General features: G+C 43.2%; 1 protein-coding gene across 2 annotated transcripts in view; it reads right to left on the bottom strand.

Moving 5' to 3' along the window:
- cadm1a (cell adhesion molecule 1a) overlaps positions 1–26,778 on the bottom strand; it is a 313,887-nt gene that overhangs the window by 101,338 nt on the left and 185,771 nt on the right. The window lies entirely within an intron of this gene.

Consider the following 26,778-nt stretch of genomic DNA (forward strand, 5'->3'; position numbering starts at 1 on the left):
TGAATGCAGTGCTGCTGTCAAGAGATCACCTGTAACCGAAATGTGTGACAGGATTTTAAAAGTGAATGATTTGCATAGACACAAAGCAGTCTATTCATAAAACGTAATGGAAGATTTTCCAAACGTCAGGCGCTGACAGTATGACGGCAGAGTGAATACACATTCACACACGTACATTATCACATTTCCATGGTTTTCATCACCGGCGCCTCCAATTGATGTTGCAAAAGGTCATACCAGCTTCTTCTGCCGTTTTATTCTTGGTATTTCTAAGAAGAACGTGTCAACGAATGTGTGGCTATTACACATGTTCCAAAAAACTAATGTGACAGGGTCTCATGGCGCCAGGGTGTTATCAGCTTCTACAGAGACACATGAAAATGTACTACTTGCTCTGCAGCTGAAATCATTGGCTGTAACACTCTGAGGGTTGCATGACAGAGTGTTGCATGACGGTCACAATAAGACTTCCAGGAGCTGTCATCAGCACGGCTGCTGTTCAGAGGAGCAGTCTACTGCTACGGGACGCCGGCGCCAAAGTAAACTAGATCAATCAGTTCTAATTAACAGGCCATACATTTCCGGAAAAAAGACACATGCCGTGTTAAGGAGTTATGCTCAAAACGCCTTGCTCCTAACTTAATCTCAGAGAACAGAGTGGTCTCTGAGACTCTGTCACGGTTCAAGTCAGGAGAGTTTGTAGGACCCAAATGCAGGAGGAGGCAGAGGCAGAGCAGATCATTTCAAAAGGTTTAATAACTCAAAATAACTAGAATACAAACAAAATCACTGGAAGCACAAAAGGTGTCAAGACAAGACACACGCAACATACCACAATGAACTAGCAAGGAAACACTGGGATCAGGGGGGGTAGAAATACACAAGGGCACAGGTGAACAGCACTGTGATAGGCTGGGGAACAAACAGGACAAGGTGGAAACACTAGGCTAATCACAGCACAGGTTGACAAGGGAGGCAAACAGTAACAAGACAGACAGGAAACATTATGAACAATTCTACAAACTAAAAGCACACAAGGGTAAAGCAAAACACAAACAGGAACTAGGAAAACAAGAACACAATACTTCATATAAGTAACATATAAATCAGAGGAACACAACAGAAAAGTAAAACACAAACCATAACTGGAAAACATGAAAACCAACACATGTCACGGATCGTGACAGTACCTCCCTCTTAAGGAATGGCTTCCAGACATTCCTCAACATTGTCCAGAACATAAGCAGGGTGGGTGGCGGGGGTCTGGAAGGAGGGCCCAGGGGCTACAAAAAACAGACAAAAAAAACAAAAAACAAGGTGGATACAGCCAACGGGGATTCAAACAGAACGTCAACGGGGAAGGCTGGCAAGAGTTTACTTGAGTCGGTGGCAAGGACAGCCGCCGGGGGCTTAGGTGGACGTTGACGGGGACAGTGGGCATGATCTCAGGTGGGATGTCAGCGGGGACAGCCGACCGGGACACAGGAGGGACGTCGGCGGGGCAGCCGACAAGGACTCAGGGATGACAGGCGGGACACCAGTGATGATCAGCTGATGATGGCGCTGAGGGCACAGGCAGGTTGTCTAAGTTGACGGCTGGCGAGGGCTCTGGCAAGTCGTCGGCTGACGAGGGTCCAGAGGGCACACGCTGGTCATTGACGTAGTCGGCTGGCGAGGCCTCCGGCAGGTCATTAGCTGGTGCAGCCACAGAAGTCTCCGGCAGGACAGGTATGGAGTCAGCGGGAACAGCCGCCGAGGCATCAGACAGGACAGGTGGGATGTTGGCGGGGATGGCCAACAAGACACCAGGCAGGACATCAGCTGACGAGAATTCAAACAGAACGACTGCAGGGACCGCAGGCGAGAATTCAGACGGAACGTCAGGGGATGAGAACTCAAACGGGACATCAGGTGACGAGAATTCAAACAGAACGTCGGCAGACGAGAATTCAGACAGAACGTCAGGTGATGATTCAGGCAGGGCGTTGGGCAGCACAGCCAACCAGTGTCCAGGTGTGATGTTGGCAGGAACGGCCGACAAGGCATCAGTTAAGGCGTCGGCAGCGCTGGGCAGCGAGACACACTGGATGCTGGACAGTGGGGAGTGATGGTGGCGTCGGGAGCCACGAGGATCACGCCCCCTCCTGGAGGACCGCTGGTTCACTCCGAATGAGGCCAAGTGAGACACCACAAAAGAAGGTTGTGTTGAATCGGTCTCACCATAGGCCAGTTGGAGGAATGCAGGATACGGACAGACAGACTGGAGGGCCACAAACCCAGGTCTGATAGACTGGGGCATGGCCTGGACAGTAGCAGACCATGGATTGTCTGCCATGGCAGTTGGTCTACTTGGCTGGCTCCAGACTAGCATCCTTAAAAAAACAGGAAAAACAACCTCTCTCCGCTGGGTCCAGAATGGCTAGTTCATTCTGTCACGGTTCAAGTCAGGAGAGTTTGTAGGACCCAAATGCAGGAGGAGGCAGAGGCAGAGCAGATCATTTCAAAAGGTTTAATAACTCAAAATAACTAGAATACAAACAAAATCACTGGAAGCACAAAAGGTGTCAAGACAAGACACACGCAACATACCACAATGAACTAGCAAGGAAACACTGGGATCAGGGGGGGTAGAAATACACAAGGGCACAGGTGAACAGCACTGTGATAGGCTGGGGAACAAACAGGACAAGGTGGAAACACTAGGCTAATCACAGCACAGGTTGACAAGGGAGGCAAACAGTAACAAGACAGACAGGAAACATTATGAACAATTCTACAAACTAAAAGCACACAAGGGTAAAGCAAAACACAAACAGGAACTAGGAAAACAAGAACACAATACTTCATATAAGTAACATATAAATCAGAGGAACACAACAGAAAAGTAAAACACAAACCATAACTGGAAAACATGAAAACCAACACATGTCACGGATCGTGACAGACTCAGGAAGATCAGGCGTATGTGCACACAGGAGGAGGCTGTAAATCCACTGGTAAGGCAGAGACAATCATAATACATCCATTTGCCAGAAATAATTTATCTGAATATTGATCAAAGGTGGCCCTGTCTACAAACTGAAATGCAATGTTATAACTTTCATCACTGCTGGCACGTAGATGTGTGTAAAATTTAGGGAATGTGGATGGAGCCAAGCCTGCATGTACAGTACAGTATTGTGAAGATGTACAGCATAAAGTCTGAAACAGTGAGGCTTCTGACGTGAGTAAGATGGCAAACTACACAGAAAATGTGTTATAGGAACCCTTTATAATATTAATTGGTGATTGACTGGTGATGAATTGGAAATAGAGAGTAAGTTACATGTAGGAAAGCCGGAAATCAGGAAAAAAAACCCGCCAGAATAATTCCGGATATTTCGGACATACTAAGAATGATGTGAATATGTTAACGAGTACCAGAATATTGTCAATTTGTCCGCACAATAATTAAAATACTGTTCTGCCTCAGTATGCCTGCACTTCCCATAAGAGCAGTACTTCTTTGTTCGTTGTGTTCAACCAGGGATTTAATCGCTTAGTTACTGAGAGAAGACCCACATTTAGCATGACACTCCAGAGAATTAAATGATTAATCCGTGACAGTGATTGAATGATAATATAAGGCAGAGTAAAACAAGCCTCAATCAAAAACAATATCAGTTGTAATAAAGAAAACAAAAACTGTCAACTGAGTGCAAGCGCAACTCCACCTTGTATTCACAGTTAATTAGTAGATAGTTTCATCTTTTGAGCAGCACTGGTCAGTTCATCGGTAGATGTGTGAGAACCTGAGTGTTGTGAAATATTGTAGTTGACGGGTTAATAGTTTCTGCAATGATTTGTGATTGCCAATCGTGTCTCCGGACTATGGGATCAAGGGTTCAAGGACGTAGAAATAAACCTGACATTGGCCCATTCTACGGGTCTACATTGGATTGTTATGACACTATGGCTAATAGTGAAATGGATGGGATATGTAGCACTAACAGAATCTCGCCTTAGTGGGAAAATGAGATCACAATTCAGAGAATGAAAGTGACTTTCGGACATTTCCCCTTTCACTTCTCTTCAGCAGTATTTACAGATCTATAGATAAAAGTCTTTCCCAAAATATAGCAAGCTTGCAGCTGGGAACCAACACCTGGGCTGCTTGTGTGAAGCAGTCGTAGAGAGAATTGGAGCCACACCTGCCTACAGGTATGCACACTTACCACTACAACACATCGGTTTGCTAAATGTGCTGACTGATTGAACCTATTATGCTCACTGCCAAAGGCTGCCGACTAATGCCCGCGGGACAAGTCATAACTGTATACTGTAAGTTTTATGAAAGAAAATCATAGAAGAGCTTTTTAACGTGACAATAGTTTATCTATACAGAGCATTGTGTAAGGTAGGTGACCCACCTACGAACACTATAAATTACACCTCTGCTGTGATACTGTTCAACGCCAATGAAGGCTTAATGATGAAACGTGTGCGTAGTCCTGCCTGTGTACCCATGCTAACTGCACAAAAAGTGCCATTTCCATGAGTGCTGCTATTCCCTCCTGGGGAGGAGGAGGAATACATTAGAAAAGAAAAACAACAAATGAAAGCCACTGAAATCATCTGCAGTTCAATGCCATTTGTCCTCTAGAATAGCATGCAATCATTGCAATGCATTCATACAGAGTGTCATTGTTGTGTATTATTTCAGGTCTTGGGGAATTTGAGGTAAGCCTGAGGTGGAAGCGTGAGAAGCCTGTATGATACGAGACTTATACACTGTAAGAAGTAGTGTGTGGAATCTGGAGTGTGTATGCAGCAGCAGCATATAGTAGCTGGTGAAGATGTGTTGGCCTTTGCCTTTGGTCACACTCACTGATGCTGTTCTAATCTAGGCTTTTCCCTGGTGAGGAGCAAACGATTTGCAGCTAATCTCAACCCACTAGTATGGAATGACAACAGTGGAGCTAGGGTCAGGACAGGGGTTATGGGTCAGGTCACGCTCACGGAGGAGATCAGAGAGACAAGAGACCAGGCTTTAGCCACGAACTGGTTTTATGCCCGGAGTCGGCGGGACTTTCACTCTATAGTTTTAGACCTCGACGGAGGACCACCATCTCAAGCTAACTTGAACCACAAGTCGCTTGAGTCGACTCAGCCCCGTCCGAGTTGCGACCCGATATGCACAGATTAGTAAATCCTCATCCCACCTACACTGAACACAGTCAGCAGAGCACACCCTACCCCACTATCTCACCCAATTACAAGCCGCGGCGCTCCTTCCAACCCTCCCACCCCGGGGCAGAAAAAGGAGTGTGAGGAGCATGGATGTACTATGGCTTGTGCCAAGTGTGCACGTGCACAGTGGCCCTGAGCCAATGCTTTGAACTGAGCAGATTGACTTTCCGTTCCAGAGATAATGGCCAAAACGTCTTGAAAACGGCCACTTTAGCCGATTTTCGATCACAAATTTCTTTAATAAGGCTAGGAAGGTCGGACAGCGACAAACTAGATACCTGCGTTCACTTTGAGCTGCATCCAACACATCCACTTCAATTTCCGTCTGGCTTACTGTTGCCTTACCTTTTGGTTTTGTGCACAGGGCCTATTTAATTTAATCTGTCCATGGTGAGGAGGAAACAACTCAGTCAGCATCAGGCCTGCTGTGTTATGATTTATCAACCTTTTCCTGACATCAAATTGTATTATGGTAACATTTTACTGTGCCATATTGGAGAGATCTCACTTCACAAATCACACACACCTCATCACATATAATTAACTTTGACCTTTCACCAAAGAAATTCCTCAATAGGTTAGTTAACTTTGTCTTTCCAGACCATGTGAGAAGGTCATGTTCTATCACTGGTAAACATATGGCAACATGTCACCGTGCCAAATTGAAGAAATCTCACTTCACGATCAGGTACACAAGGTCATACTTGTAACAGTATAGATTAGGACCGTGGGTAGTCTAGTCAGGTGGGTAGTCTAGCCTGGTGTGTCGTGGGTTCGAATCCCGATCCCGATGACCTTTGCTGTATGTCACCCTCCCATCTATCTCCCCATTTCCTGTCAGACTACGTGCACCTATCAACAAAACCATATATATGTTTGTTCATATATATATATATGAACATATTCCGTTCATATATGAACAAACACATGTATTCCTTCAAAATGCCATGTATTCCTTCAAAATGCAAACCAGCTCGAAAAACTAAAATAGTCAGATTTTTATTTACAGTGGTCACAACAATAGCATGAGTGCTAATTGGTTTGCTTGTTCTAATTGCCTCCCAGGCATTGCAGCTACCCGACAGCTGATGTTTAGCAAAACACACTTGATTATCATCTCACGATGGGAGCCTCGATCCAGCTGAGGACCAGACGCGCTCTAGCCAGATCCCAGTGCTCGAACGTCCATCCTCAAGTCATCCACATGCACCATTTCCTCATTAACCCATTAAGAATGCAGAATGTTAATGGGTTAACCCTGGTGTCTCTATTTTGGGCATGTCATTATTAGCACACACAAAAAAATCCCAATGTGACAAGATGTGAAGCGGCAAAAAGAAAATCAACCAGGTGCTCGATGGAGATGCAACAAATAATAAGTAGGCAGTGGGGCTGGAATACTAAAGAAAAGACAAGCACTCAAAAGATTAAAAAAGATTCCTACTTGCCCTGATGAAGACTCTGCTTCAGTCGAAACATGTTGGCTTATTTTAACCAATAAAGCACATTTATTTGTATCCACCCTCTCCTAATTTTTTAACCTTTTGAGTGCTCGGATCGCCACCTTTTCTTTAGTGAAGAGATGTGAGCTTGTATAACATCTATTTTTGCCACTGACTACTTCGTACAACGAAGTATAACAAAAAAGATCACACCCATGTGAACTGAGTGGTGCAACTCCCCTCTCCCGTCTCCCCCTACCCCTCTCTCTCTCTCTCTCATTAGCAGGCAACAGTGCAGCACTATCTCTCTCTCTCTCTTTTTTTCTGGCACAACAGCTCCACTTTTGCCCCTACTGGTACTCATAGTAAAATAGTCACATATGTTAACATGGACATTGCTGTTCCTTGGAGTGGTTGCACCACTCAAAAATAATACAGGCATTTTACTTACTTTTTTGTGAGGAATACCTTCCAGTGGAAAAAGATCTCCAGAGATTTTGAGGTTGTGTGAACTTCTGCCTCTGTGGGGGGTATTTATATGCAAATATCCTGGCCAATATGGCATTGTAAGACTAAACAATGATGACGTTTAGGTGAAAAAAGAAGAATAAATGTTGTCCAAAAGCAACGCTGGGTCTTGCAGGGTTAAGACAAGTGGCTAAAGAGTAAAACATTATGAACTATAAACGGGAAAGGGGATTGATGAACACTATATTGAGTGTTTTGAGCTTCAATCGTTATCCGGAGACTTTTGAGAAACAATCCGCCCGGTGTTGAGTAGGAGAGCAGACCACCCTATGGACAACATCAATACTGATCTCAGCAAACACAAATATGTGTGGATCTGTTGCATCCCAACACAAACACTTCTTCAGACACCTATTGATCACAGTCCACCATCGGCAACGATACACCAAGTCCAATATAGACAACTGCACCATTCAGCATAATGGCTCTGTAAGTGAGATAAACAGGACTGGGGGAAAGCCTAAAGTAAACATACTGTACCTCAAAACACAATGAAAATGGAGGAAAACGAGCCAGATGTGCTGTGTGCCGTTTAATCACTGCAGAATGTGCTTTCATAGAAATACTGTGCCAGTGCCATTTGCTTCAGGTCATTCAAACTGAATGACGGTTAAATAAGGGATGCTCTTTGAAGTCATGTATATGTACTTCTGCTCGTCATGTGTTCTTGCATAATAGTCCATCACGTTTAAGTTTACTTTCCCTAAGTCCATTCTTCTGTAATAGGTGTTCTTTATTGTACTAGCCCTTACGCGTTGTGAGACGGGCGCAGTACCCCCATTGTGGGGGTAAGCGAGTCCTGAAGTCACTCGCTTATCCCTTGGTTCCAAGGGGTTTGTTTTCTCTCTATGGAGAATAACATTGGGTCATCTTATATATATCTTATATACAGTATATTGTCGGGGAGGTGTTTCTATACAAGTCAGTCATATTAGATAAAGTCTGTTTTTAGTGAAAATGTAACTTTCTCGCAGTCAGTTGATTCTTCATGAGTGAAACCGCTGGGATCATTTGGTCTGGTGCTTGGAGTCTGGTGCAACGCACAGGTCTTGGACCTGGTGAGAGCAGGAATGGACCTGGTGAGACGTAGGAGGGGCCCGGACAGGAGTCAACCACACAGTCCTTCCACGCGCCAGAATCTGACTCTCCCAGTCTCGACAGAGTAGTTCCGGAGTAGTTCCAACGGATTGTGTGGCCCTGGTCTTGCCCTAATGGGACTGATCGAGGGTAGCTACTGGGACGTAAATTGGGACTTAGGGTATGTTCGAGAGACCCAAAACCCTGATGACCTTGGGATACATCACTGAGGATACGTCCCAGGTGCATCCATGCAATGTTTTTTAGTTCTAGTTTAGTTTTCAAACACAGTTCTTATATGAGGCGATCTAAGATCCCCTTATGGGGATTAAAATAAAAATACGAAAATACGTGTACCCGTGGACTTAGCGCCCTCTAGCGATATTGACTTCAGTGCTCTATACAGAAAATGGAGAGAAATGCTCCTAACACGCAGTGAAAACAGAAAACACAAACACAGTCTCCATCTCCTCACCTGGCCCACTGCTGATGGAGGCGGTGTGTGTGCAGCTGCAGAACCAACATCAGGTTTTAGTGGCGTCTAATTAAGTAAACCCACCCGAAGGTTTTCACTTTCATGTCTAGCGTGGAGGACCGCTAACGGGGACCGGGCCTGCCAAGTGCCAAGACAAACACACTTATTAAAGCAAACAGGCCTGTGGTGCCGTTTGATAGATGAGGGGGAGAAGAAGAGGAGCACGAGAAAAGGAAGAGCTTTGAGGGATTTTGAGAAAGACAGAGAAAGAAGGAGAGGTCGTTTCTTTTTCTGTTTTTTTTTTTAGAATGAAATATTTCTCCCTTATTTTTTGTTTAAAATGAGTTGATGTCCGGGGGTGTGGGTGGGAGATAGGCTACCTGTACGTGTGTGTGTGTGTATTGTATATTTGTACTGTAAGTGATGTTTCACCTATGTGTTTTTGCATACAAATTGTGTATTTGTACTTACATACGTATGTACGTAATATGTGTACAAGGCTATTGATTATAACAACTTACATATCACTACTACCTCAAATGGATCAAACATAGAAAGGGTTGCTGAATACATAAGTACCTTGGAATATGGCTTGATGACAAATTTACAATCTCGTCTGTAAACTAAGGAAAAACATTGGCTTTTTCTACCGGAACAGAGCTAGTTTCCCAATTCCATGTAGTTAAAGAGTTATTGAAGCAGTTTTTCTTTCTGTATTGGACTATGGAGATGTCATCTAGAAAAGCTGCTCCTTCTGTCCTCAAGCCCTTGGATGCAGTTTATCACTCTGCTCTGCGATTTATACCTGGTGAACCTTATAGAACTCATCACTGCGTCCTATATGACAGAGTGGGCTGGCCTTCCTTGGCTGACAGGCGAAATAAACATTGGTATCTATTTATTTTTAAAGCAATTGATGGGACTTTACCGTTGTATATTAACAGCGCCGGGATTCCTTCAAAATAGAAGCTTAGGGGGCCGGGAAGACATGGCTGCTTTTACTCTGCAAAGCCCCCCGCCCTTCTGTTCCGGAAAGAAACTGAGATATTTTTTTGCTTGCTTACCTTTCTCTAGTTCGAATATTATCGCTAAATAATCCATCGCGTTCATATTTTGAATGAGTCAAAAATGACTTAGTATATCCATCAGATCATGAACCATGGAGAGCGCCCTAGATTAGGAGAGACGAGGCATTCTTTCTGCAGCGGTAAACAGACCGGACTGGACCGCGCATGAACGAAAAGCCAAGCGTATGGTGGCCTTGGAGTCCCACTAAACTTTTTATTTTCTTTTTTCCAGAATATTCTTCTCTCGTTTGATATCATTAAAGAGGCGCTAGGACGTGTACACACGGTTGGATTGCTTATGACGTGTGGGCATGTCGGATGGACAGAACCTGTTAAAGCTCTGCTGGATTGGAATCCTATAACATATACAGTAGGACACGCTCCAGTCACTGGCTTACACTAAAGGTTCCAAATGTAAACACAGAACTGGGGAAAATAGCCTTTTGTTTTAGTGCCCCAACCACGTGGAATGACTTACAGCTTAAATTAAAGATCTGCTCTCCCATTACATACGGTCAATTTAAATCTTTGATTGCAGACTTACCCCCAAGTGTCTGTTTTTAAACATGTATTAGATAAAAATGAGGAAATGTTGCGGTTCTGTTTTGTTGTTTATTGCTTTGAAAATGTTGTATTATGTTGTGCTGTATCTCGACGACACTGCAAAGGAGGGAAACCTCAATGTCTCTCGAGAATAAATAAAGGCTTGAATGAGTATAGGAATAGGACCCCCTCTAAAACGAGATGCTGCATCTCAAGGGGCTATCCTCTCAATAACATTGACAAATTCTGATAGAATTTTATTTGTGCATCATGTGTTAAATGTCCATGTACAGTACAACCCCCACAGCGGTGGTGCTGCAGTACGCGTGGCTGTGTTGATTGTGTCGAAAAAACATGTTTGTCGACTACCGTTTTTTCACTGACGAAAAACAAATAAAAACTAATTTATGATGACTAATGACTAACAAATCTAGACTAAAACTAAGACTAAATACATTGACAAGCTTTGTGGGCTTGTAGATCTGATATTTTCAGCATGCAACCAAGTCAAAAATTGATGCCATCAAGGCCCACCAAAATACATTTTAGTCGACAAATTCAACTGTAGATCAATTCGACTAAAATCCCACAATAATTAGTCGACTAAAACTAGACCAACACTTCAGATGACGAAAATGAGAGAGAGACAGACAGACGGACATTATATTTCCACAAGCTTAAAAGATGACTGGCACCAGGCCAATATGGCAATTTGAGTCTAGACACAACAACAAAGAAAAGGAAAAGGAAAAACAGAACAGCACAAACCAAATGGGCCATATATCTCTCTCTCTCTGAGAAAAAGCAAGTTTATCCTCAAAATGAAATAAGCCCAGGTATTTGCCTGCAGATATAAAGCATCCCACCCCCCCCCCCCCTCCCAACACACACACACACACACACACACACACACACACACACACACACACACACACACACACCACAACTCAATGAATCACGGCGTGGCAAACCACACAGAGAGCACCGTGAGCACAAATCAAAGAGGAGCGTGCATCAACATGTATGGAAGCAGGTCAAGGAGATGCACAGCCAGAGGCATAGAGATGCAGAGAGGATGTGGAGGGATATGTATTTTACACCATGACACCCTAGTGACCCTAGAGATGCAGAGAGGATGTGGAGGGATATGTATTTTACACCATGACACCCTAGTGACCCTAGAGATGCAGAGAGGATGTGGAGGGATATGTATTTTACACCATGACACCCTAGTGACCCTAGAGATGCAGAGAGGATGTGGAGGGATATGTATTTTACACCATGACACCCTAGTGACCCTAGAGATGCAGAGAGGATGTGGAGGGATATGTATTTTACACCATGACACCCTAGTGACCCTAGAGATGCAGAGAGGATTTGGAGGGATGTATTTTTACACCATGACAGCACAGGTTGTTGAACATCATCAGCAGATTGCGAAGTGGTGGCAGGATGATGATGGGGTGGGTGGGGGTAAATGGTGCATTTAATGTATATGTAGCACTTTTATCCAAAGCGCTTTACACAGATTGTGGATTACATTCACACACACGTGAAGTCACCAACCTACACATCGGGAGAAATTAGGGGTTCAGAGTCTTGCTCAAGGACACCTCGACGCCAACTCTGGGGAGCCCAGGATCGAACTGGGAACCTTGAGGTAACCATCCAGCCGCTCTACCCGGCCCTGAGCCACTGCCACTCCTTGAAGGAGAGCCTGCTGGCACCTGGGAGGCACACTAATCAACCCCCCCAATCTTCTTCTATCCCCTCACTCTCTTTCTGCACTGCATCCACCCTCTGCTTGCTTTGTATTCTCATTTTATTTTACTTCTTTGCATTGTTCCTGTAAAAACACTAAACTCCCAGGCTGGCTGCATTCCCTGTTGATCCCTGTGGGTCCCTCGCTGGATTATTAGATTCACCATCACTCTCACACATATTGCACAGCCGGAAGGAAAGCAGTGCAAACTGTGTTTGCAACAGAGATGCACGCACGCGCACACGCACACACGCACACGCACACGCACACACACACACACACACACACACACACACACACACACACACACACACACACACACACACACACACACACACACACACACACAGTGTAATTACTGTATGTCTGCGTTAGTAAAAATAAATAAAAAAGTGAACCATGCCGCCTCTCATAGCCAAAGCTCCCTGCCTGTATTACTTTGAAAAGGCAAATACATGCAGAGGCTGCTCAAATATCACAGGGACCGGAAAGGATATGAGGGTGAGGATGCAATAATAAATATGAGAAAGAAGCAGGAGGCTTTATTGCACCAAGCAGGGGATAAACGAGATTGGAACAGGGGGCCAATTCTCCCTGGATCTTGTGTGACTAGTCCTGACCCACTGACCTTATGAAGAGTTACATGCTTGGAATAGTCAAAATATTTCACCAGTGCCGATTGATCCGTTTTCTCTCCCCTTGATTTATTGTTTTGTTGTTTTGCTTTTATTGTTGTGAAGCACTTTGTGACTCTGATGTATGTGAAAGGTGCTCTATAAATACAACTTACGACTTAGTCGTTTTTTGGCCAAGCGCTGGGGGTGTGAAATAATGACGATAATACCAAATTATCCGGGACATTGACAAAAAGTAATTATCATCTAGGTAGACGCTAGACTACAGCACCACTGCTGCCATACACAACATGGTTATTTTATCAATATTTGTCTTAAATAATGTCAAAGGAAACCCAAGCACATATAGGAGAATGAGCTTACATACTCATATTGTAAACACCTCTCTAGGGCTGAACGATATATCGCTATAATACCTTTATCTATATGAACATGCAAGATATTAATATAGCAAAAAGCAACAATATTGTCAATATCAAATTCCCTCCGCTCGCCCTGCATGTAGGCTATACGGCTAAAGCCAACACCACAAATCCCTTTGTTTAAGCCAGTGGCAATTATTGGCAAATGAAAATCGCTCCTCTTGTTTCACTGTGTTATGTAGAAAAAGATTCTACAGTTCAACTATGGCTATGGCTCATACAGAAAGCATGTCATGACCAGAGCAGCACTTTCGCCGATCATATCCAGAGTGCTCACACGGACCATGTATTGATGCCTGAAACATTCCAGCCCGACAACTGTTGATGTGCTGCTTGAATTTCCTCGCTGAAACTGGAATGGACTTCTGACGGTTGTGGTAACGATTATACGTCTAGGTCTGTACGTCCTCGGTTGTCAGACACACAGGATAATCAAATGAGGGGCCTCCTCTCCAAAAGTTAGTGTGTCTACTGAGGCATTTTCTCAAGAGCGCAGCATAGAACTAACTGTACTACAGTATGTTTTGATTTTTTTTAATGGCAGCACCATATGCTGGAAACACCAGCAGCATGACAAGGAGGCACCACTGAGCGTCTATTCTGCACTGCATGTGCATTTCTGTCGTTTTCAACCCAGAGTTGAAATGTATTTATAACTTGGAGCGTTTGAAAGCGATTTTAGCAGAGCGCCTTGCACTTTCAGGCAGCTGGAATAAAATGCTTTGCTTGGACACACAACCTTAAACAGTTTTCAGCTTGAAGCACTCAGGATTCTATGACAAAAAATGCTGGGAAGAGGAGCACTTCACCATAGAAGACGACCTGCCTGCATAGCAGACAAGTGCTGGTTGCTAATAAAACATTCTGGTCTCATTGAATATGTGCCATTATTGAAAAAGGTATGTATGTGCCATCCCTCTTCATTCGGCTTGTCCACTCTAACTACAAATACTAAAGTCTTTAGTGAAATTACAATTGGAACAGATGGTGACACACTTTCTGGTCAATGATTTGATGTGTTTTGAAGTGCATGCTTGACATTAGTCAGCAGGCAGCACTGCAAGGAGGCCTAGTACATAACCGACAGGCACAAGGATTAACAGCCGTATGTTTCATGGGGCATAAAGGGCTCTCAGGTTCAATTGTTGGACAGCTGAGTGAAGTCGATGCTGTGGGGAGACAATGTGGAGGGCGAGGTGGGGAGAAAAAGCTTTAGGTTCAGCCAGACATCAGGGGGTGAATTGGGAAGAGATGGTACGGAGGTCACGAGGAAATAGAACCGCGTGTAAAGTGCATCTCAGGACATAAGGACAGCTAACAGTTGACGTTTAATAAGAGGGAAATGGGGTGGGCGAGGGAGAGAGAGGGCAGTTGTCTTGGAAAATCATGATGGAAGGTGAAAAGCGAGGATCAAGCCAGTGTCCAGGTCAGAATAAGGGATAAAACAAGGGAATTGGGTATAGCCTTAGCTTGAATTGTTTTTAGAGAGGGGCTAACCGCACCAGTGGCCCCTCGGCGAGACTGTTCTTGAATCGGAGCTGCTCTCATCGTGCGAAAAATACAGAGAGGAGTACATTTTCTTTATTGAGCTTTTACAGCTGATGCCCTAAAAATATAATCCAACCTAAAAAAAAGACATAATAGATAATATAAACATATTATTCTGCATACTGTGTTTTCATTTAATAATGCGGACTCAGGCTCAATGTTGTGTCTTCACTTCTCCACCCAGTGATACTGTTACACGCATGCAACAAAGGCTCTTTAGCTGTGGAAAGACTTTCAGGGGTTGACACTATTATATAATAATATCTCAGAGGCACTTGCCCATCAAGCAAGTAAAGTACAGGTCATGTTCTACTTGCGTAAAAGGTCATGCCCACTTGCCAGAAAAGTAATTCGTCCAATATAAAATGATAGGTTAAATTATAATTAACTACAATTTCACACTTTTATTTTTAACTTGCTGGGGCTGTGCGATACGAAATGTCATGCCGAAGGTCGCATTTAACTATGGAATCGTGCATTTCCCGTCAGTTTGTGTGTTGGTCGTGCATGTCATATCACGTGACATCATCAGGGATGGAGCACGTGACATCATGTGACATCATCAGGGATGGAACACGTGACATGTGACATCATATGGGATGGAGCATGTGACATCATGTGACATCATCAGGGATGGAGATCCCTGATGTCATCACTATTAAGCCCATATATGGAGATTCCTGATGTCATCAATATTGGCCAGAAACTCTACATCTGACCTCAAACCTCAAACCCTTAGATCTCCATATATGGAGCTGACCTGTTGACATTCCATATACTGTATGTTGAATTTGCATTTACAGTGTGTGTGTGTGTGTGTGTGTGTGTGTGTGTGTGTGTGTGTGTGTGTGTGTGTGTGTGCACATTCAAATTCATCATTCACTTCCTTATGGATGACACAACAGTGCAGTCTATTGTAAAGGAAATGTGACACATCACATTCCTCACAAACGTATACAATATACTGACAAGCTTACAGACAATAAGCCTTTCCACAAACAGAACTCCCTAATGCATTATGCCATGCTTGTTTATGGAGCTCTTACATCAAAAAGGATCTGTCCTGACAGCTTTGTGTCTGCTTGCAAGAGCATCAACATTCTTCCGTTTAGATTAGTAAGACAAGCTGGGTACAGCCACAATCCACTCACTGCCTCTTATTATTCCACAATTTGTTTACGGGGTGTGTGTGTGTGTGTGTGTGTGTGTGTGTGTGGCGAGAGAGAGAGAGAGAGAGAGAGAGAGAGAGAGAGAGAGAGAGAGAGAGAGAGAGAGAGAGAGAGAGAGAGAGAGAGATTTATACGGATGAGATCCCACTTGCCAATTCATTCTGTATATTCAGAAGTTAATTAACTGGGACCATTTATTATAAAAGTCTATATTTATTGACAGCTATATGTACATGCCAGAGATATGTACCACTACTACCCCACATTAATTTATTCATTGGATGGATGCCATGGCATAGCAGCCACATTCAAACACGGGCCCAAAATAATATTTAATATTGCTGCTCTCCTTCTCAGGATTATTCATTATTTGTCTGAGGGCTTTAGCCTGGATGGACTGCATAGTTTTATTATTTTTATAATAAAGTTTGTGACTCCTGCAACCCAACTGAATAAAAAAAGAGCGTATCAATAGTGAGCCTATCAATAACAACATCTATTTTCAATTAACCTGTCCCGTGTGTGCGCGTATATATAATTTATTTATTTATTATTGAAAAGTTCACGAGATGACCACAGCATGTATCGAGACCTAAAAGCCACCAACATTGGCACAACGACGTGGGAAGACAGAGACTGGGGGCGTGAAACTCAGAGCTCCGACAGCAGACAGCAGAGCTTCGACAGCAGAGCTTCGAAGGACACCATGTTGCTTCAGTGGGATTAGAAGAGGACCAGCAGAAGCACAAGGAACCAGTCTGAAATGCCAGCCACACTCTTCACATGTGAACGCCGGTCATTCCCCCATTGGACTTTATAGTCACATGCATGAGGCACAGCGCCTCACAAAGGACAAGCAAGAACACTGATCTTAATGGTCCCATGGGACTTAGGAAGTCGGCGAGATTGAAACTGGTTGATCAAACAGCTTATTGAAATATGTGTTTTTCTTCTCAAACTACTTTGGAAAAGAACAATGTAATAATATACTGTATTTAGTTAACACTTTACGCAACACATTAACGAATTTGTGCCACCATTTCATTGTAATAATCATTAGTATGATTAAATATTATTCAACTGCGAGCTAATTTGGGGTCAATTGTAATGAATTATTTTAGCTTAATTCATGCCCGGCAACAATCCCACCATATTCCTTCACAAGAGTGAGTATTTAAAAAGGAGAACAGCTGCGCTCCCTACTAGAATAATAATGAAATGTAACAACAGATGTCAAATCTCTAGCCAGACCCCTACCCCAGAATGCCTGAACTCAAGGTGACAAAGGTGCAGGAGGCAGGCAATCAGGGTCTTAGTGGTTAGCCCTATGAGTACGTGAAAGGAAGACATAACAGCACGATGTTATGAAAGAAGGACTACAGACTAAACCGGATATTAATTTCAGATTTAAAAGCCAATTTCAGCTCTGACCTTCGGGTGAATGATAAGATAAGCACTTGAAGGTTGCGAGTGATAAACAGGAAGTGATTACTCAGCGCAACCTATTTTGAGGTCTTATCATGCAAAACCATCAAGGTCTGTGGATCATGCTACAAACTGTAAGAGTTTGTCAGCACTCGGCAGTGTAGGTGTCCTTGCCAATTCTCCCCAGACAGCAATCTTTTTTACTGTAGTGAATATATCATAAAGGTGAAATCCACTGTTTGAGGTCACATATGTCTCTGTGGAACCAACCTACATTTGTTTAGGGAATAGTTTTTACCCTTCTTCTGTGCATTGCACTACATTCATAATGTTGATGAATATTCATGGCCAGGAGTTGCTCAGTAATTCAACACCCTTCTACTGCTGGCCAATGAAAAGCTCCATGTTGAGGGTCAAGAACCTTGGACAAGGGCACATCATCTGTAATTGCTGAGGGATGGGAGAAGTGGTGAACATCACTCCTCTTTTACGGATCACATTTTCCCAGCTGGTCATCAGATTTTCAGCGACCTTACAGCATTGAGGACAACTCTAGCCTTTAGGCAACCAGCGGTGGATGAATCCTTCATGAAGATCTCACCAGTATGTCTGTCTGCCTGCCTGTCTGTCTGCCCTTTCAATTTCTCCTGCTCCATACACACGCATGTGAGCATTGCACTAGTCTATCTATAAATTCCACAACAGTTGATGAGTTGAATACACAGAACCACAATGGAAACAAATCCCCAGGACTTTGTTTGTGTTATCCTTTTAGCCTTTGTCTTTCTGTAACCATGTGCCGCTTACTTTGTTTTGTTGTTTATTTAAGATTAGTTTTTGGCCTTTTATGCCTTTATTGATATGACAGTAGAGTGATGGCGAGTGCTTTTGTCCAGGGTCAACCTAGCCAATGATTTACTTTTTATTTGATCTTTTTATTTTACATTCACTGTTTTTGTTTTGTTTTTTTAATCTCTTTACTGTTCTGTTGCTGGATTATTTATTTTTTCATTTATTTCTAGTGCAAGTATTATTTCTGATTGTATGACATTTTGCACAGAGTAGACTGACAGGAAATGAGGAGAAAGATGGGGAGTAACACGCAGTCCCTACACTGGCTTCCTGTGCGCTACAGGATCCAGTTTAAGATTTTAATGTTTGCTTTTAAGTCTGTAAATGGGTTGGCACCAGTCTATATTTCGGAACTTGTAACTCCCAAAGTATCGACAAGGGCCCCGAGGTCGACTGACCAGTCACTTCTCAAGATCCCTAAATCAAAGCTGAAATCCCGGGGGGATAGGTCATTTTCTGTTGTAGAACCCACACTGTGGAATGAACTTCCACTTCATGTCAGAGCTTCTCAACCCTTGTCTGTGTTTAAATCACGTCTAAAAACTCACTTGTACTCCTTGGCATTTGAACATACTGATTAAGAGTTGCTGCTTCCACTGCATTGTGTCCTTATGTTGCCCTGTTTATGTACTGTTGCTGTTGTTGCCTTTTTAGTATTTCTTTGTGTACAGCACTTTGTTGCAACCTTGTTGTATAAAAATGTGCTTTATAAATAAAGTGGATTGGATTGGATTGGGAACGGGATTCAAACCTGCGACACGCTGTCAGGCTGGCATTGCAGCCTATAGGGTGCATTTCTGACTAATAAAGTATTCAATCAATTAACTCTTTAAGTCTGTCTGTCAGTCTGTCGCATAACTTACAAACCTCTCATCAGAACGACTTCGCACCATGTGGTTAATAGTATACATTAGAGCTAACGATTTGATTCGAGTAACCATGAAAAAAACAGGCTGTGCTATAAACTGTGGGTGCATGTGTTTGGTCCGGCGTAGCTGTACAGTCCCTACAGTCATGAGTTCGACACCCTACCCAAAAGTTAAAACCCAACCCTAAACCTAAACTCACAGGAAGCCATGGGTTAGTTTTAACCTGCCACGTGTTAGTTTCAACCTGCCACACATGTCGAGAGCCATGGGTTAGTTTTAACCTACCACAAGTTAGTTTTAACCTGCCGTGCATGTCGGGAGCCCTGGGTTAGTTTTAACTCGCAGCACAGGTTAGTTGTAACCGGCAGCGCATGTCGAGAGTGCACCCCATACTGCACCCCATAAACTGTTGGCATTCAAAATAACATTACATCATCAGGGACAAGACTTGTGGATAAACGGGCGAGACTGAGACAACATCTGCCAACCACTGACAGCCACAGTGACTATTTCCTCTGTGTAAGCAGCAGCCAACGTGTCCTTGTCCACACCAAGGTCTAGTGATTGTGTGACTGATGAAAAGAAATAAACATTTTGTTAAGTCTTAGTGGTAGACAACGTGTGTCCATTCAAGCCGTTTCTAGAACCACCGCTGTGGCCCATTCAATGAAGGATAATGAAGGATGGCGGCCGGAGGTGCGGATGAATGCTTGGCGCTGTTAGCTTATGCAGTGTGCTTGTGGGAGCGGTCCAGCCATCATAATGACACAGCATGACCGAGGCCCCTGGCTCCGCTGTGCACAGTGCAGAGTGTCCATGTCCCTGACAATGGTGTGCTCAAGGTGAACGGTGCTAGAAAATCACCACTGTCAGCTTTGACTGTGAACTTGGGAAGCAGGAGGGCGTTGGAGATGAAGAAATAACATATTGAAGAAATGCTTTGCTACAGCTACGCTGTGCATGGCAACCGAGGGATTTCAAAGACTAAGTGATTGGGTGTCTGAGTACGAGACACGGAGCACATGTGTGGAATGACAAAATTATGTGTAGAGGCCACAGTTATTGTCGGGAGCCACACAGTTATTACAGTATGTTATGCTTTTTTTTTTAAAGCAATAACATTTAATTTATCATAAAAGTGTCTTTACCAAAGCTGCTCCAATGTTTCACTTTGATATGAATTGTCATTGACATGCTGAGTGTTGCCACAAATGTTTCAAACAGGAGCCATTGCAGTGCATTTCCAATAGCCTGAGCAAAAAAGTACATTCTGTCTGGTCGGGCAGTATTTTTCATGCAAATTGAATGTTGCACAGTTATGTATTCTGCAGCCTTCTCATGATTAGGCAGATTAAAATTTAGTAGACAAATGCTATTTAACTCATGACCCTCATTTCCACATACCTAAGAACATCTGGCAACAATTATAGAATCAACTGGAAATCAGCTGGCAATTGAACATCAAATCAAATGGGGATGCTCACAGAAGAAGCTTTAAAAAGCCAACCTTGCATACGCTACCACTAATTTCATAACAAACAAGAGGATAATTTAGTTCAGTATAGTACATGTTGTCAACATTGTCCTGTGCCCCCTTAAAAACTGCATGCGAGTCTGGACATCACTTAGGATGCACTTACACTACGCAGCAGCAAATTCACCACCCCCACTGTGCCCACTGTAAATGTGCAGTGACATCATTGAGTGCTTGTTGAGCTACAGAGAAAATGGGTCAACTGTCTGTCCCATCCATCGAGTCTTGAAACCTGCACATTCTTATTTGTAGCCACAGTCAGATACTATGGATAAATGCAGTTCTGCTCGGGGTCATCAGTCCGTCTTTGCAAGCGATGAAATGGAAGATAATCTATCGTGACAGGGTGGTGGTGAGATAAGAAATGTCCCACCTGCTGCAAACAAATCTGTCGCAAAAACACTGTTGGTGATGGCGAGTGCTTTTGTCCAGGGTCGACCTAGCCAATGATTTATTTTTTATGTCTAGCCAACAATTTATTTATTTGATCTTTTTATTTTACATTCACTGTTTTTTGTTTTGTTTTTTAATCTCTTTACTGTTCTGTTGCTGGATTATTTATTTTTTCATTTATTTCTAGTGCAAGTATTATTTCTGATTGTATTTCCACAGAATCTGACAGTCAGTTCTTCATTCCATGTCTTATTTAAGCATTTTAGTGAACAGTAAATGCAAACACTACTTCAAAGAACACATTCAAAAAGTAAGTATCAGGCGTTTGGATTAACGTCTCCTGTTCAATCTGAATCTAAAGAGCCTCGGAGAGATCCTTGGGGCACGCAGCTTTTCCCTTATGTCAAACTTATTAGCCCTATTTTGCTATTTTTAAAAACATTTTAACATAGTTCAACTAGGCGATCTACATCGACACGTTGTAAGCTTGTAGATCGGATAGGGCGAGCCGACATTGTGCAAATAACACTGTCACATTATTATTACACATAAATCATTAAAAGATATGCTTATAATGCTTATGGCTGCCGTTACTGAGAGAGGGAAGGCATATTACAAAATCTACAAACATTCTCAGTCAGGCTGCACACTCTGCAGACGTCGACAGACTTCCTAAGAACCCTTGTGAATACTTCATCTCATTATTAGTGCTTCTTAAAGCTCCGGGCTTTCTTCCAGATAATGAACCCTGTGGTATGGACGCCTTTTAAGTAAATGCCACCGACATGTGCCTGGATCCAAATGTCTAGGTCTGATATGGAAGCGCCATTTATAGACGTCCATTCAACTGTTCCACAATGCAACTGGCTTCCGAGTCTCAAGTGCTTGCTTAGCATTTACGTCAGTGCTGTTTCTGTGATCAAGTGTTAGAAGCCATTGATTTTGTGCCTGTGTTGGGTTTATTCTGGCACGCCATAACCTTCTCTTTGAATTGCCTACACAAGACTACATTTTAAAACGCTAAACTATTTTTTTTCCCAGCAGAAAAAACATATTATTATGCCAAAGTGAAACAGACGAGTGTAACATGTGCAATAAAGCGGGTCTTTATGATTTCAGAAACATCTATCTGGGTAACGAACATATAACAATCAATGAGCTCAATATAATGCTGTTAGACCTGACCCAAGCAGGCAAGGGAAGCGGACGACATAAATTCTGGTCCTCGTTGACCCTAAACTTGCAGTGTGTTGCTGATTTGCAAACAAAACACCCCTACTGCGCCTCCCCTCCCAGACCAGCACACAGCGAGTCCTCACAAAACCAAACACACACATGATAATATGTCCATTCACTGCCTGTATGCCTATCATATATATGCCTATATAAAAAATAGGACCCAGTCTTATTTATGCTAGTGAAAAATCCTTGGATGAATTAAAACAGGAAAAAGACAAACGGATGAACCATAACAACCCCTCAGCATAGGAAAGGACAAAGACTGGTGGTCTAGGTGAGGCTCTCATCTTCATTAAAGCACAGTGACGCATGGACAGCTGTGACCGAGGAGATACAGTAGCACAGCAACCTTTAATTGTCGTTCAAGATGAAGGTTTTGATTCATGAGAAATGAGAGGAGAGGAGAGGAAGGAAGGAAGGAAAGAAAGAAGGGGACGATGGTAGATTGACCGCCGAGGGCGAGAGGAGAATGGATATAAATAGATGGATGAGAAGAGAGGAGGGGAGGGCAGAAGAAAGGGGTGGATGGGTGGGCGGAAGGATGGATGGCTGGATGGATAGATGGATAGATATGGGGTGGGGGGAGGTATGCTACATATTGGCATCGATCCACAGGAGGGCCCATCAAAGACAGAATGACATTTATGGTGCCTTCAACTGTGTTTGTGCGTCCCTCGACAGCAGGTGTTGAAAGCAATGACATTCTCCTTTGCATTTGGGGAAGAAGACCCCACTGGTGCTCTTGAATGCTGCTGCATCTGACATGTTTGCGGGATAGATTGTGAGGTCAAAAGTGTCTGACGAGGCTGGTTAGCTGAACAGGGTGTTCCATTAATGTCACATGCTATATCCAACACGGAATTCAATTAAAAGGAAAGCCTATCAAGTTGAAACCCATTTTTCTGGCCCTCGGGGGAGTTTGCCTTGCCCATTATAATAAACACATTTATCATGAAAACAGCTACAAATATATAGCACAAAGCCTACAAGAGGACAGCTCTTCTCAGCGCGCGTGCGCACACACGCACACACACACAGACACACACACACACACACACACACACACACACACCCCGTGTTTTATTACTGGCAATCATGAAGGAGGGAATAGAAGGTATTGTGCATCACCGTTTCATTATCTTTCAAGTATGACTCTGTCAAGGACACATTGTACACAGTGTATAAGTAACGCCACTCTGGGTCACTTGTATACTACTAGTCGACTAGTAAATCCACCTTGTTGGTACTAGTTGACTAGTTGATAAGATTTTGTAGGCCTCAAGATCAGGATAGATTATAGTTATAGGCCCTCATTTATTAACCGTGCGTACGCCAAAATATGGGTGCATAATTACCGACATTTTCGGCATTTACCATTTCCGCCAAAGCTTGAAATTGACCTTGACAAAGTTCAAAACTCACGTCTGGTCGGGAGCTGTCGTACGCTTTGTCCTCACCTGTTTTTCTGTCGTAGAACAGCATTGTTTGACCAGCTGAGAGGCTGTCACAGGCATCTAAACATATGTTTTCACTCCTAAAATGTATAAAACTAATAATAGCCTACATGTGAAAAATATATATTTTGTAAAGGCATGTCATATGAAATTGGTAGGATATTACCAAGTGTGCAAGCTTATTAAAATCGTGAAATTAAAAACAATGCTTTAAGCCATTTAAATAGTGTTTTGCATTCTGAGCCAATAAATGTGACATATGCCGACAGTGTCAAGGCAGCGCAAAGTGGGAACCGCTTCTTCTTTTTTGTCATATGGAAAATCACGGGTTACCGCCAGAGCCGGACTAACAATGGAACTAGGTGGAGCTTAAGCGCCAGGGCCCGAAGCTTGCAGGGCCCGGTACGAGACTATAGGTACAGCTGTTGCTTCTTTCGTAGCAGTTTTCTGGAGGGGGGGGGGCAGTCGGTTTGGGGGGGTTCCCGACGGCTGCGCGTCGCTTCCACCTCTGACAGAGGGGAAGCGAGTAAGCGACGCCGTCAGAAGCCCCCTCACTCAGGAAGGCCCCCTCACTCAGATCTCAGACGGACCAAATTGCGACAATAACATACAGCCTATGTAAAGAGGAATATAAACAAGACCTTGGCGCAAAACTTCATATTTACCCTGCTCTAATACAACAAAAGTGTGTTCTTACATCCTCCATTTCACGATTTCAGCACTTGTGAGTAAATTAATTTAATTGCCATTATGAAAGTTTTCAGTGACGTTGGACCCACAGGTTGCATTGTCGTCAATAATGAATCTGTCTTTAAAACGTTCTAACGTTAATATAGCATATTGGCATTGTCTGTTGGTGCACACATATATGGACCATGTAACAACATGGTCAACAGCACTGTTTGCAAATGTAGCTACATTTGTTGGCCACAAAGACAATTTAGACAAAACATGCTGTTGCCTGCTAATTGAGCTTGTAGATATAGGCTAATTATTTTTCGGGGAAATTGCAGATAGTTTAGCAGACTGAAGTTGGAAAGTCTGTGCCCAGTGCCTGATGTGTCTTGTGTGTCTGCGGGCAGCGCAGGCAGTAGTGGATATGCGCTAAACGCATGCATATTAATTAATTAATTAATTGGCTGAATCAGTAGGGGCCTTTTGATTTGGTGAAGCGCCAGGGCCTTGAGAGGGGTTAATCCGTCACTGGTTACCGCCAACTTCACTTCCTAAACTTTAGGCTGCGCAGGGAGGCAATCTAATATACTGTACAGTGAGTAATGTCATAAACGTGCATGCAGGTCAGTGACAGAGAGAGACAGACAGAACGGGAGCGGAGGAAAACAGCATTTGTCACGTGCGTGTCCAAACTCATTCCAATGACTTCGTGAGCAATGTTATTTAATTAATGCTTCACATAATCACAGCTTCAGGTTTTCGTTCATTAATCTTGTTGTATATTAAATGAATAAACATTTAAATAATTGTATATACAACTAACACACAGTGACAGTTGCTTGCAAGTTGCATGTGCGTGCGTGCGTCTGTGTGTGTGTATGTGTATGAGAGGGGGGTGAGGCGGTCAGCAAAGCAAGGAAGGCTTGACTTGATGTAACTATGGTTTCCAAGATCGTATTGCAGTTGTTCATGTCGCAAAAACAAGGGCGAGGCTTGATTTCATAGGGCGTGCCAGATAGATTTCAGCCGTCACATTTATTAACGTCAGAACGAAATTAAGGAAGGATCAGCTGTTTGCGATCACTTTATAAATGCCGTGGCGATGCCGATGTGGGTGTACTACGAAACCTACACTCGAATCTGTGGCAGATTTTACACTCAATTGATGAAGGCCATAGTCACCAATGTACACAGTACACAAATAAATACATAATAAGTAGTTAAATAACTAGTCGACTAGTAAACTAGGCAACTAGTCAACTAGTAAAAATGACTAGAAGTGAATGCCCTAGTATACAATAAATATGAGCTGACAGCCTGCTCTCTACATAGCTGTCCTAGGCTGAGTGCTTCAGCTCCCTGCTTCACAACCAATGTTCAGACCACTTTAAATGTTCAATGGCCTCTGAGTAACTTTCCGACAGATTGTTTTTCACAAATGCACAACAAACAGCTCTCTTATTACCAATGATCAGGTGTGCCACCATAGGTTATAGCTAGCCCAAATTTTTTGATTCTCGTAGGTTTTTTTGGATTCTGACGAATCTCTCTACGAGAGTCAAAACGCTAACTCCGCCCCTAATGTCGAAGAAGCAAACTGATGCCTTTAAATCACTCTTACCTTGTACAAATGCAAAATCTAAGCTGCTTTTCATGTTGCCCCACTTGTTTGTGAGCTCTGCGGAAGCATATTAAACTCTGTCAATGCTTATTTTTCAATAAAAAACGTTTTATAGTCAACTCTGTTTCTGAGTATTTCTTTCACCCGCAGCCATCTTGCTTTTCTCTCCATTGTAAATACGGTAAACGGCGCAACAGAATTGTAAATGCGGTAAACGGCGCAAGAATATTGCCCGCGCCCCTAGCGGCCAGGGTTCTCTTGCGCATTTACAATGGAGAGAAAAGCAAGATGGCTAAAATACCTTTTTTATTGAAAAATAAGCATTGACAGAGTTTAATATGCTTCCGCAGAGCTCACAAACAAGTGGGGCAACATGAAAAGCAGCTTAGATTTTGCATTTGTACAAGGTAAGAGTGATTTAAAGGCATCAGTTTGCTTCTTCGACATTAGGGGCGGAGTTAGCGTTTTGACTCTCGTAGAGAGATTCGTCAGAATCGAAAAAAACCTCTACGAGAATCAAAAAATTTGGGCTAGGTTATAGCCAAGAGAAGAGAGCCATCTGGTGTAAAAAACAAAAACTCGTCCTCTCGGCAAAAACTCTGGGCAAGACTCGTCCTACTCGTCCTTTTGTCAGAGGCCATGCAACCCCACATTCAGCTCAGCACTGCAGTCTATAACTTCCACCTAGTGAACAAGGTGTTACAGTATCCCTCATCATGTTTGAACCACTTAAACCCTCCAGTCTTGGAGAAACAGCCTTGAGTTCCTCCAACTGTACTTGGATCACGTTTTTTCCCAAAATCTCTTCGCCCAAAATAG

The sequence above is a fragment of the Protomyctophum bolini genome (assembly GCF_963924005.1).
Source record: "Protomyctophum bolini genome assembly, chromosome: 13".
In the NCBI taxonomy this organism is placed as follows: domain Eukaryota; kingdom Metazoa; phylum Chordata; class Actinopteri; order Myctophiformes; family Myctophidae; genus Protomyctophum; species Protomyctophum bolini.